The 13,117-nt window shown below is 39.5% G+C and overlaps 1 protein-coding gene across 1 annotated transcript in view; it reads right to left on the bottom strand.

Moving 5' to 3' along the window:
• The window catches only part of RGS20 (regulator of G protein signaling 20), a 73,122-nt gene that overhangs the window by 58,930 nt on the left and 1,075 nt on the right, over positions 1 to 13,117 (bottom strand). The window lies entirely within an intron of this gene.

Genomic DNA, 13,117 nt, shown 5'->3' with positions numbered 1-13,117 from the left:
ATATCAGAAAATTGAAAAGAAAAATTCAGAATGAATTTTTGAAGCTTAGGGATGTTTTTCTGGGATATCCAGCTCTATAAAAATTGCATTTGTCCAAACTACCATATTTTAAAAAATAATGGATTCTTACAATTAAAAAATACCTATATGTATTTAAGTATGTATATGTATATATCCAAGCAAGCTATGCCTGGGGTATAGTAAGCAGTACTCTAACTTACAAATTTAACGTAAAATCCCTACTATATTTTGCATTCTTATTTTTATCATATTTTTGACATATTTTACCCCGATGTGCAAACACTTACAAAATGTTCTCATACATGCATCTCACTACTCACCACCCCCTTCCTTATTTAGTGAGGAAGCTACAGACCAGTGAGCTCAGATGATTTCTGTTAGGCTGGCAAGAAACAGAACTGGGCCACCAAGCGGTACTTTCTGACTGTGTGCTTCTTGACCCATATCCAGGAGACGTGGTTATTATTTACTGATGTCAGTAACGAGGATTGACAGTGACAGTAAACAAGGACAGCGATACTGTTGATTCATATCTCCGAATGCCTCTGATGGCTGCTAAATGTAGTTAAGTGCCTTTGACCACATTATTTCTTTTAGACCAAAATTCCAATTTCCCTTCCTTCTTCCACCCAGCAAGTAATGAGAATTCCACGACTAGCTTGCTTCCAAACTGCCCTTGGAGATTGAATGCCTGACTTCAACTCTATAGACGCTGGGTCAGTTAACCACATGGCTGTTCATTCTATGCTTTCCTTAGTAATACAGTTACTTCTCTGAGGTCCTAAAAGGACAGTATAGCTTTATAATAGCCTGATTTACCTAAAACTAAAGAACAGTATTTTAAGCCGTAACAGAGAAGCCCCTAACATTTTAGATATAGTAAAGAATACCCACCAAAGTGAAGGCTCTAAGAGAATCTGCCTCACATGGTGTCACACACCTTTGGTAAGTTAAATCCACGGAGTGCAGAATATTGTTATTCTGAAATGAAATATAATGTAGTCGAAACTCTGTATAATTTATAAAGTCCCTATTTAATTATTTATTTTTTTCAAGAACGCTTCTAATCTTAGTGCAGCTAAACTTTGCACAATGATTGACAGAGTCTAATATAATTGTAAATCATACCTTTATTTTTCACTTCATATGCAGTTTCTCCTAAGAAGATATAGAACAGGTCAACAAGGGTTCATATTGTAATGTTTCATCCTAAGGGTTTTCAAGGATTGGTGTCAGTAACTATGAGGAATGAAAAACCCTGTCATCGAAATCCCAAGAGCCGATGGAAGCAAACAGAAGCTTGAACAACGCAAGCGTGAGAAATGCAGGGGACGGCGCTGCTCACATAATCAGAGGTCTTCTTTATCTTAAGTCATCCGTTTATAAAAGTTTCCAGCACTGCTGTCATTTGAATCCTAACATTTTCTGGGGGCTCTGTTTTTCCCCTGGGGTGCCTAGAGGGAAGAAGGGAGAAGGTTGGCAAAAGCACAGAGCAGTGGAAAAGCCGCAGAAGGAGGAAGGGGTGGCAGAGTCAGGAGGTGGAGGCCCTACCGGCCTTGTCCCTTGCGACTCTGGATAAGTGGGCTGCAGTTTCCTTTTCTGCACAGATGGATTTAGTGGAGAGGGTCTCTAGGTACAGCTTCCAAAGAGCTGATTTCTGGGTTCAGTGTGGGGCCTATTCTCTGATACATAATCACTTTCCATTGTTCTCTCTTGGGACTCCTTCCCCAACACATGGAAACGTGCATGTGTATGTGAGTGTGCATATGCACGTGCGTACACACACACACACACACACACACACACACACACACACACACTAACCCTGTACTTTAGAGCAGAGAAGCAGAGCAGAATCCAGAGGGAGCTCTGGAGACCAGCATGCCTCCCCAGGCAAGCACTTATCAACATTCCCGCTGCGACTTCCCCAGCTCGCTTAATTCAATTATAGCATCCTCCTCAACAGTTTCCACCTCGGAGCTTGCACAGCGCCTCAGTGCACTCTAACCTGTCCCCCACCCTGCAGAAGGAGTGATCTCTCTAAAAGGCAAGTGCGATCATGTTACTCCCCTCCCTCTAACCATTCACTGACTCATTTCTGGGTAGGCCCGGATGTAACATGTAGACCTTTTGCTATTTGATCTATACTCTTATTCACTTTTCTTTCCCACTATTAATTTGTACTCAGAGTTCCAACTATATTAAGGTTCCTCAGTTCCTAAAATCCCCTTGTTCATGTTCATTCCTGGCTCTTTGTATACATTCTCCTGCTGAATCATTACCCATTCATAATCTGCACCTCTTCCCTCCCAGCGCAGTCTCTTACTGAGCCTTCAAGTCTCAGCTTAGAGACTTGGTTCCTCCAGGAAGCTCTCCCAGTTTGGGTTAGCTGCCCGTACTCTTTCTCTTATCACAGCATTTCCTGCACTGAATTGTGATAGTTTGTGAGGGTCAGGACTTTGCTCTTATACAGACCCGTGTCTCCAAAACCTAAAGCAGTACTGAGATAATGTGTGTTCAATCAGTATTTCTTAAATGAATGAACGTAGACATGACGTTATCTGGATTTGATAATTGTTGAAGCTGGGTAATGTGTACATCGAGTTCTATTATGCTATTATTTACTATGCTGTTTTCTCTGCTTTTATGTGTATTTGACATTTGTTGTAACAAAAAGATTTTTAAAAAAGATTTTATTTATTTATTTGAGAGAGAGAGAGAGCATGAGTCGGGGGAGGGACAGAGGGAGAAGGAGGCTCCCTGGGATCATGACCTGAGCCGAAAGCAGCAGCCCAACTCACTGAGCCTTCCAGGTGCCCCATAATAAAAAGATTTTTCAAAAGACATGATTTTTAACTTCTAAACAATGCATCTCAAATCTTAAATTGCAATAGACAAGAGAGACAGTGGAGTAGCAGCTGCCTCAATTCCATGTGCAAGCCTCCTAGGCATGAGGTTTGTTAAAATGGCTGTTCAGAGAAGGTGTGATGTGAAAGGGAACACAGGCAGGTCTTCCTAGAGGAGCCTGCCCTCTATTTATCCCCATGGTCCCAAGCCGGATCCACCCATTTCACACTGGTGGAGCACAAAAATCAACAAGCAAGATGGCAAGAACAAGGGAAGACATTGTTCCGTCCAAAGTGGAAATTTGTCACAGGGCTCAGGAAGGCTGCATGGGCTTTGTAGCTTTTCCAGTGGTTCCTAATAAACCAGGCTTTGTGTGAGTCTCACTCAGGCTGCACAGGACCCTGTCCTAAGGCTTTCTCTCTCCTCTGGCTTGGCTGCCGGGAGAACTTGTTAGCCCTCATTGATTTCTTTGAGTTGGACTCCACTGAATTGGACTGCTTTGCTTTGCATTTTAAAAGGGGTATTTTTCTTGAGGAAGCTGGAAGTTGGCACGGACTTGAAATTTCATATTTTGAGACCATTCAGGATCCATAACTATCATTAATTTCCTTCATGACACTTGAGACATTTGGCTGAAGAAAGAATCTAACAACGGCCTTAGCTTAAAGAGGCAGAGAAAACTCAATATTTCACCCATGTGGTGGGAACAAAGTAGGAAAATAATACATTTCTATCTATTAATCAATTGGCAAATCAGTATTGACTGGGCTCTTAGTATGTGCCCAGTACGAGTGAGGCTCCATCTGTAGATGGGAATAATTAGATTAACTATTGTGTGGGAAACTGGGTGCAAATCAAAACGTGGGTTCTCTAGGACAGCAGCGCAGGACCAGTGGGAAGCCTGGACCCATGGATACAGATTGTTTTTTTAAAGTCAAAGTATCTGATTAAAAAAAAAAACTAATAAAATTACGCACAAGAGGTATTTTTTTCTTAATTTTATACATGATAAAACCAAGACAGAATTAAGCCCGACTTGGACCTGAATCCAAAAACCAGTTCTTGCCAGTACAAAGACATTACTTTTATGTCATCATACTGCCTGTTTTGTGCCTGCGTACACCAAAAAGATGCATGTAACTGAACTTCTTCAGCTGGGATAAAGAATGTCTTCAAGTAATCAGACTTCCATCAGTTACAACTGAGCTGCAAGTTTTACTAGTCTGAGATCCTGCAATGCTGTGCTGTCCACCAGATGTCAGCATTTACCATTCTTTCACTCCCTTGGGTCTTGCTGTTACAAAGTATTAGGACCCAAGAGCCCTGTCTTGCTCTTGGGATCCTCAAAATGGTTTTTGCAGCTGGGCATGAGGTGAAGGGCTGTGTGCCATAAGGTGAGGGCGCTGCTGAGTGCTGAATCTTGACTCAGTGAGAAGGAATTTGAAAATGTCATGAGCTCTCTGCTGCCCTGATTTTCTAAAATCCAAAGGTATTCAATTTTTCTCCGCTCCTTTGTGGTTTCATGTATCTAAAAACCAGCTCATTTCTGATGGATGAGCCAAGCAGAGTTATAACCTGGCCTTTGGCCAAGACTGCACAGAAAAAGAGGAGGTTTTAAAAGTGCCAGGAGGACGCCAGGAATGCTGCAGCTTCTCTGTAATCAGCAGCAGAAGCCAGTGCCAGATGCGACTGGGATTTGGACCAGGCCGGAGTATGGCTTCTGAGAAGTGGCCAGAAATAGCCCCAAACACCAGGTCTCTCTTCTGCTCAGCTTCTATATGCCTCAGATTACACTACTGCAAGTTCACCCCTGTGGATCTACTATTACCATTCCTTGTAGATTTCGTGAGCAGGAACAATCTATGAATTCGTTTACATCTAAGTGCAAATGAATTTGAACCTGATTTTTTTTCTAATGGGAGAGACCAGGCCAGAATGAGAAATGGGGTGCCTTGGGGATGCTTGGAAATGTGGAGGAAAGGTTTAAGGTGAGGGGTAGGGGAAAGAGCGAGGGTGGCAAACTTCTGTAATCTCCCAGGGTGGCCCAGGCTAATGGACATGGTGCCTGGGAGATCTTCTGCTTTCTGTCCCTCATACCCTCCACATCTCCACCTTCCTGTTTCAAATGTTGCGAAGAATGCACAGAAGACAATGATTGGTCCCCCAAAGCCTGGGATCCCTTAGGGGCCAACAAATGATGGAAGATGCCCGTCTTTCTTTTCCAAAATTGCCATTCTGGGAAAGGGGAAGCTTACTGACCTTAATGACACCAGCAAGTTGTTAAAAATAGTCAGTTTGTAGCTATTTTTAAAGAGAAGACAAACATGGGAAAAAGGAAGCAATAGTAGCTGGCTCTTATTTGCTAATCATATGCTTATTTTTCAATCTAGCAAACTTGTTCTGTAACAGAAGATCTATATAATCAAGTGCATGTCCTCCTTGGGTGATGCTCATGGTGGTAAAGCTCTCTCCTCAACTGAAAACTTCAAAAAATATACCCTTCAGAACATGTGACATTCTGGGCAAATGGTCACAGATGAAAGTCTTAAATAAATGGGGTTCACTCTAACTTGCAGAAGCAGAGAGAGCAGATTTATTACAGAATGGAGAAATGTGTGAAATTGGTAATATCAAATGCTTTGATCATTTCTTTCTAGTAATGTTTTATTCATTCCATTTGGTCATTTCTGCTCAACTATTCTTACACAACCTCAGGCAACTTTTAATGATAGTTTATAGGTAAAAATATTCATGTAGCAGTGTGTCTGGGTTACTGGATGACCCGGACTGACTAAAGGAAGCACAGCAGATCACACAAAAACCTCACGGTCTCCCGTGTCTGGTGGAGGAGGGGGTTTGTCTGGTGACTCCAGACTTAATTTGCTGTGGGGCCCACCCACAGATCTTTGCTAAATTGGGGATAAATGGAGGAGATGTGTGGATTTATCTCTGAAATGTGATTATAAAGCTTGCAAGTGATAGATACAAAAATGCCAGATCTCAAACATCCAAATTAGCACCATCTTCTTCAAGCGTCATGGTTACTTTGGGAGGCCATACACTGGTTCAAAGTTGCAGTCACTCAAAATGTGCTGGTCAACTCCTCTAGGATTGTCTCTCAGCCTACAGAAGGACTGGAACAGATTGATCCAGGGGTAGATACCAGACCCATACTGGGCCAGATTCTATCTCTTGGGAGTTGGAAATGAGGACATGGAGATGCAAAGATGAGAGACTGCTTTTTGATGCTGAGCTGGCTTTCTAGCACCTTCCATAGACTCCTAGGCTCAGGTTTCCGAGCTGCCAGGCTCCTGCCTTCCTGCTGTTTCCTTTTTTTTTTTTTTTAAAGAATTTATTTATTTATTTGACAGAGATAGAGACAGCCAGTGAGAGAGGGAACACAAGCAGGGGGAGTGGGAGAGGAAGAAGCAGGCTCATAGCAGAGGAGCCCGACGTGGGGCTCGATCCCACAACGCCGGGATCACGCCCTGAGTCCAAGGCAGAAGCTTAACCGCTGTGCCACCCAGGCGCCCCCCTACTGTTTCCTTTTATCTTCTGGTCATACACCGTTTGAATGGGCAGCTACCAAAATGTGTTGAGACTATGCTTATGATATTTTAGTCTTATTTCAAATAAAAGTCCTTGGAATGCTCTATCACTTGAAAATGAATCCCTAGAATTTTTAGTGCTGAGAATTCAAAATTATGTAAGCACAATATATTCTTATGGAAAAACATATTTGGTTACATCATTGATGTCAAATGAAATTACTTATGTAGTTTGCAATTTGGGTTTCATTCTTGAATATTTGAAATATATTCCAATAGTCACTGCAGGGTTTAAACTAAATATTACCTGTCAGCATATGTGCTTCATTTTAAAATGTCTTTTTTCAGTCATTTTATATGCAGTAACTATGAAACCATTCTACGGACATTTCTGAAATAAACTCCCACATGACACAAGCCTAATCTGAATTGCTTTTACCCACAGAATGGAAATACATCGGTCATACAGAACTTATAACAACAAGTTTACTATCAAATGCTCCCAGTAAAGTTCATCTACATCTTTGCCTTCTAAGAAAGCAAAACTTTAATGTAAATTTCCTAAGATATTTGCAGTTTTTTAATGATTTTGTAAAGGCTGGCTTGATTTTTTTTAAGTTTATTTATTTATTTTTTTAGTAATCTCTACACCCAATGTGGGGCTCAAACTCACAACCCTGAGATCAAGAGTTGCATGCTCTTTTGACTGAGCCAGCCATGTGCCCCAAGGCTGGCTTGATTTCGACATGAAAGCCAACAACATGGCTTTGTGAGATCTTTTGAATAGGGGAAATGAGACTTAGATATATTTTTTCCTAACCAATAATTTAAAATCTGAGCATTATAAGATTTATGAAAAAAAGCCGAAACCATATAATGAGGCCAACCAGGACTTTTGCAGTATGTTTTTAATACTTACAGACAGGATCTTTTGCCATTTTTATTTTTTATTTTTACTTAATTATTATTATTATTATTTAGTATCTTTTGCCATTTTTAAAGGTTTTTCTGAAAGGTCAAGGTCAGTTGTGCTATCCAGTGAATGTGTGAAGTGTGTGCTAATAGCTCCCACTGTGGTATAAATAGATATATGGGAAGTTGTATTTATGTATTTATGTGTCTATTTGTTGTTTAATTTCAAAGGGTAAATTCTAAGCTCCAGTCTTTGTGATTAAAAAAATAGTTTTATTATGTTAATTTTCAAATAAAAAAAAAACCCAGAGCAAATACACTCACGAACTCTCATATCCATCACTCAGTATCAACATATTGCCAATTCTGCTTCATCTCTTACTCCTCCTTACTCCCCACTTCCCCTGTTATTTTAAAGGAAGTCGAAGGTCATATGTCATTTCTTCTGAAAGCATTTCCGCTTGCCTCTTTGGGACTTAAAAAAAAAAAAAGCATAACCACAGTTTCTTCTGACTTCCTTTTACCGGACATGAGGAATAGGACTGTTGTTTCTCCTCTTCTCCCTTCCTCTCTGTGTGTCTGTGAATTTAATTTGGAGTTGTTAGCCCCTTCCCTCATTCATATCTCCTTTCTTTTTATAATATAACCAAACTTTTAACGAATAATCACATTTTGCAGTCTCTTTTTATGTCTAATAGCTCCATCTGAGCGACTGTTTCAATAATTACTGTCAATCCTTGCCAACTGTGACTTCCATATTTTTCATTGCTCTGAAACATATTTTCATGTGACTTATACGTGTGGCTGTGTCATAATCTGTATACTTGCATATCTTACAATGTCTTTCTCTTGAGTTAGGGCATGAATGACACTTGCTTATGAATAATTCTTGGGACATAAAGTTTTTTTCTTCAAAGCTTTCTTACTATAATTCAGTTGTCTTCAGTTATTTAGTCAGAGAATTGTAAGGTAAAGGTCCTTCTTGTTTCTTTATAGGTAATCTTATTTTTTCCTCTCTTAATTTTTGAAATTCGAACATTTGAACATTCTATGAGGATATTTCTAGGGTTAGTTCTATTTTCATTAAACTTGCTTGTACTACATATGTCTTCTTAGAGTATTGTCTGAAATCTTTATTACATCGGAAATATAAAATTATGTTTAAAGAAAACTTGATGATTGTTGTTTCATCTACTCAGATCCCACTAACATCTATTCCCTTTATCTGTCCTGAAAGTGAATTTCCAAGATAGGACCTTCCTATCTATTATGTTTTCATCATTTTAATTTCTTTATCTTTCTCCTCTGTGTTGTGACCGACTTTCTTAAATATACTTTTCTATTTTGAAGGTCTTAGTCGGCTCTTAAATCTCCCTCCCTCTCTCCCTTTTTAAATCAATGACTGCATGTCTTATCTCCATTAAAACTTACTTTTCTTTTTGGTGACACCTCAGTAACTTCAGAAATGCGACATCTGCTTGAATATTGTAATGAATATAACACAGGTATATATTATTAAAATACTGCCTCTATTTTCTAAGGAGTATGCCATGGTAGTACAGTCAACCTAGAGCCAAAGCCACCCGTAGCAGCAGAAAACACTCTGGCTCAGGAGGGAGAATCTCCCAGCAGTGATATAGACAGACATGGGGCTGCAGTGACACTTGGTTATGAATAATTCTTGGGACATAATGTTTTTTTCTTCAAAGCTCTCTTGCCATAAATCAATTGTCTTCAGTTATTTAGAGCTTCAGCAAATTATAAGGTAAGAGAAGAAGCACTATGTGGGTTTTCCACTCAAGTGGTAGCGTCCTGCCCTTGCATAATTAGGACTCTCTGTGGCCACGCCACAGTACCCTGGAAGTTAAGAAGTATCATGCTAAGCGAGATAAGTCAGGCAGAGAAAGACAGATACCATGTGATTTCACTCATAGGTGGAACTTAAGAAACAAAAAAAGAGTGGACAACAACACAGTAATAAAAGATAGCTACACTCCGTTTGCCTCATCTGAGCACCCTAGAGCAGGTGCTAGAGGATTGCCAATTAACATTTGCATGCTAACTGTGGAAGATATAATCACAGCGAACTTCCAAATGAACCTTTTTCTGAAGAGGTTTGTGAACATCTCAGGTGTTAAACTAATTATTACAGAATTCTCTTCAGAGGGACTTCAAAAAAATAAGAACCGATTTTATCCTTCTTATTGAACTTACTTTCACAAATGGAGGCAAGACAAATCATTTTCTCTTCCGAATATGTTAATGTTAAGGTATTGGATACCAGAAGCATAATTCCTTTTTACTAAGATTTTTTTTTTCTTCTTTTCGGTATCCTTTTCATCACACAAAACTCCATTGTCTTTGTAGCTACCTTTTTGGGCCTTGACATTTATTTTTCTCCTCTTAGTGCATAACGTCTCAAAACAAGTGCTTTGATCAGCTGCTTGAGGGATCACACGTCTGGAACGGGGGCACTTAGAAGCCTGTGCTCTTAGAGGCGCATTGATGTTGGAATGATACGAAAAATAATTCTGTGGAGGGGCACCTGGCTGGCTTAGTCCATAGGGCATGAGAGTCAATCTCCGGGTAAAAAAAAAGTGATTTTGTGGAAACAACTTTCTTGTCTAAGCTCTGACCGTGTTTATTACCGAAGAAGAATGCATTGACACATATACATATAAATCTATATTGATAGATGGATTTTACTTCTTGTAAGTGTGGCTTGAATGCTTTCTCTTTTTCTCATGTCTGTCACTTAGGAAGAGTGATTGGCCCGGGGGATACCCTGCCTCCCACTTGCACTCCTTGCCCTGAATGAAAGGAAGCAAAAATCCTGATGGAGAAAGAAATTCTGCTGGAGATGGGTGTGTGATTACGTGGACGGGGATATTAATTTATTTTGTAATAAATTAGTGGCCCATGTTGGGGTATTTTGGGCTGAATGCACAGGGGAAACACTATAAGTCTGGCTTCAAGCCTATGAAATTATAGCCTACTTTCTAAATCACTATCAGAAGCTATTGAATTAGTAATAAAATCAGTTCCAAAAAAACCCCCTAGGTTCAAACCACCACTCAGATGACTTCACACATGTAACCAACAATATTTCCAAAGTTGTTTTCTCATCTCTAACACAGGTCTCATGACACGAGTGCTACTGACCCAGCAAAACTGGTGAAGGATCCAAATGAAAGAACTGGAGGAACTGCAACAATAAATGTAGGCAACACTGTGTTGGTATCATCAGTCTGACTGCCTTTGTTTTCTTTTAACTTTTTATTTTGAGATAATTATAGATTCATCGTAAGTTCCAAAAGAGAAGGTGCAAGGTGGTCCCAGGTACATTTGGCTCAGTTTTCCTAATGGAAACTGCATAACTCTTGTACAGTATCAGAGCCAGGAAACTGACATTGATACGATTCCTAGAGCTGATTTACATTCCCCGAGTTTTACAAGCACTCGTGTGTGTGTGTGTGTGTGTGTGTGTGTATAGTTCTAAGGAATTTTCTCACATCTGTAGGTTTGTGTAGCCACCACTGAAATCAAGATAAAGAACTGTCCCACCATTCCACCCCTTTGTAGTTACACCCACCACCCTCTCTGCATCCTAATCTTTGGCAACTACGAAGCTGTTCTCTATCTCTATAATTTTATCTCAAGAATGTTACATAAATGGAACCACACAGTATTTGGTTTTCTGAGATTATTATTTTTTCACTCTGCATAATTCCCTTGAGATTTATCCAAGGGCCATGTATCAATAGCTCATTCCTTTTGTATATCAACAGTTGATTCTTTTTTGTTATTTCATAGTATTCCACAGTATGAATGTACCATAGTTCTTCACTCATCCCTTGAAGGGCTTTTGGGTTGTTTCTGTTTTTGGTTGTTGTGAATGAAGCTGCTGTGAATGTTGGCGTACAGATTTTGTGTGAACTTGGGTTCTCGTTTCTCTGGGATAAATGCCCAATAGTGAAATAGCTGGGCCACAGGATCCTTGCATGTTTGGTTTTGTAAGACACTGCCAAATTGTTTTCCTGATGGGTTGTACCATTGTGCATTCTTACTAGGAATGTATGGGTGATCTAGTTTCTCTATATCCTTACCAGCACTAGGTTTTTGTCAATTTTTTTTTAAGTGGAGTCCAATGCAGGGTTCAAACTCATGACCCTGAAATCAAGACCTGAGCTGGGATCAAGAGTTGGACATCTGACTGACTGAGCCACCGAAGCACCCCTCACTGATTTTCATTTTAGCCATTCTGATAGGTGTGTAGTGATAGTTTTTAGTTTGTGTTTTTAGTTTGTGTTTTTAGTTTGTGTTTTCCTAATGGCTTTGATGTTGATTATCTTTTCATGTATTTATTTGCCATCTGTATATGCTCTTTGATGGAACTCTTGTTCATTTTCTTTGCCTGGTATTCTAGTTGGATTGTTTGTTAATTTATTCTTGAGTTTTGTGACTTCTTGATGTTATTCTAAATGCAAGGCCTTTGTCAGACATGGAGTTTGCAAATATTTTCTCAAAGTCAGTAGTTGTCTTTTTATCCTCTTAGAAGGGTTTTTGGCAAAGCAAATATTTTTTTTTTTTGATATTTTGAGGTTCAACTTAATTTTTCCTTTGTGGACTATACTTTTGGTGTCTAAGAGCTCTGCTTAGCCTTAGGTCACAAAGATTTAAAATTTTTTTCCTGAAAGTTTTATAGTTTTTTTTTTTTTACAGTTGTACATTTTATAAGCCCCTGATGCATTTTGAGTTAATTTCTGTATAATGTATGAGGCTGAGGTTGAGGATTTTTGAAGGTTTTTATCACTGGCCTCTGGACATCTAGACACGTTCTAGCCCATGCTCTCCCTGTCTACTTTTCTATATTTCTAGACGTTATTTCACGTCTACCTTAAATTTCATCTCTTTCACTCTTTCATTAGGCCCTTTCAGTTGTTTTACTCCTACCGGTCATACACCATCCCTAACTTCTTACTGCGCTCCTGATCAAAAGAATGTAATTACACAGATATCCTCTACTATTGACACGAGTCATGCTGATAATATGATAATTTGATAATATGTTCATATGTTTGTCTTTCCCAATATGTTGTAAGTCTGCAAAGAGGAAGGAGCATATCTTTTTCCTTCTCAAAACATAGCCCAGGTTTTGCAGATAGTAAGGAGGCTGTGCTACTTGTAGAATTAAAATGAATTGAGTTATATGTGTTAGAAGAGGGACATGTTCACCTATATGTGTATCTATATTCAGATGCAACATAAAAAGATTTTTTGAGACGGCAAAACTGAGCGGAGAGGCTAGTAGCAACCCAGCTGGATCACTCCTGACTGCTCACACTTGCTGCTATACAGGCTGGAACCTGTTTAGCTGGGCGACTGAGGTCAGGCTCGTAGGTAGGACTGCCCAGTGTTGGCAGTGCATTTCATTCCAGGATGCTGTGGAAGGATGTACTGCTGATTCATAAAAACTTTTCTGATGCATTTGCCTGCTTAAAGCATACCCCTCAATACAGTTAGAACTTTGAAATTATATGTGTGTGCACATAATATCTATATGCACACATAAAACATACCTATGTTGTTGTTGCTGTCTGTTTCCTCAGAGTAGCCTCCAAATTCTACCTTTCAGAAACCTCTTTTGCATGGGTTCCCTACACTTAGGTTTAGATGACCGCTAATTAAGGACTTCCAGCCAGTATATCCATTTCATTTTAGTTTCCTAAAGACCTAGTGCTCAGGTAATAATAGGAGCTGTGGGATATCGCATTTTATTTGTTCACATC

Source organism: Ursus arctos, unplaced genomic scaffold, assembly GCF_023065955.2.
Source record: "Ursus arctos isolate Adak ecotype North America unplaced genomic scaffold, UrsArc2.0 scaffold_6, whole genome shotgun sequence".
NCBI classification, from domain to species: Eukaryota; Metazoa; Chordata; class Mammalia; order Carnivora; family Ursidae; genus Ursus; species Ursus arctos.
Note: the sequence above shows the minus strand (reverse complement) of the source record. Positions and strands in the feature narration are given on the sequence as shown.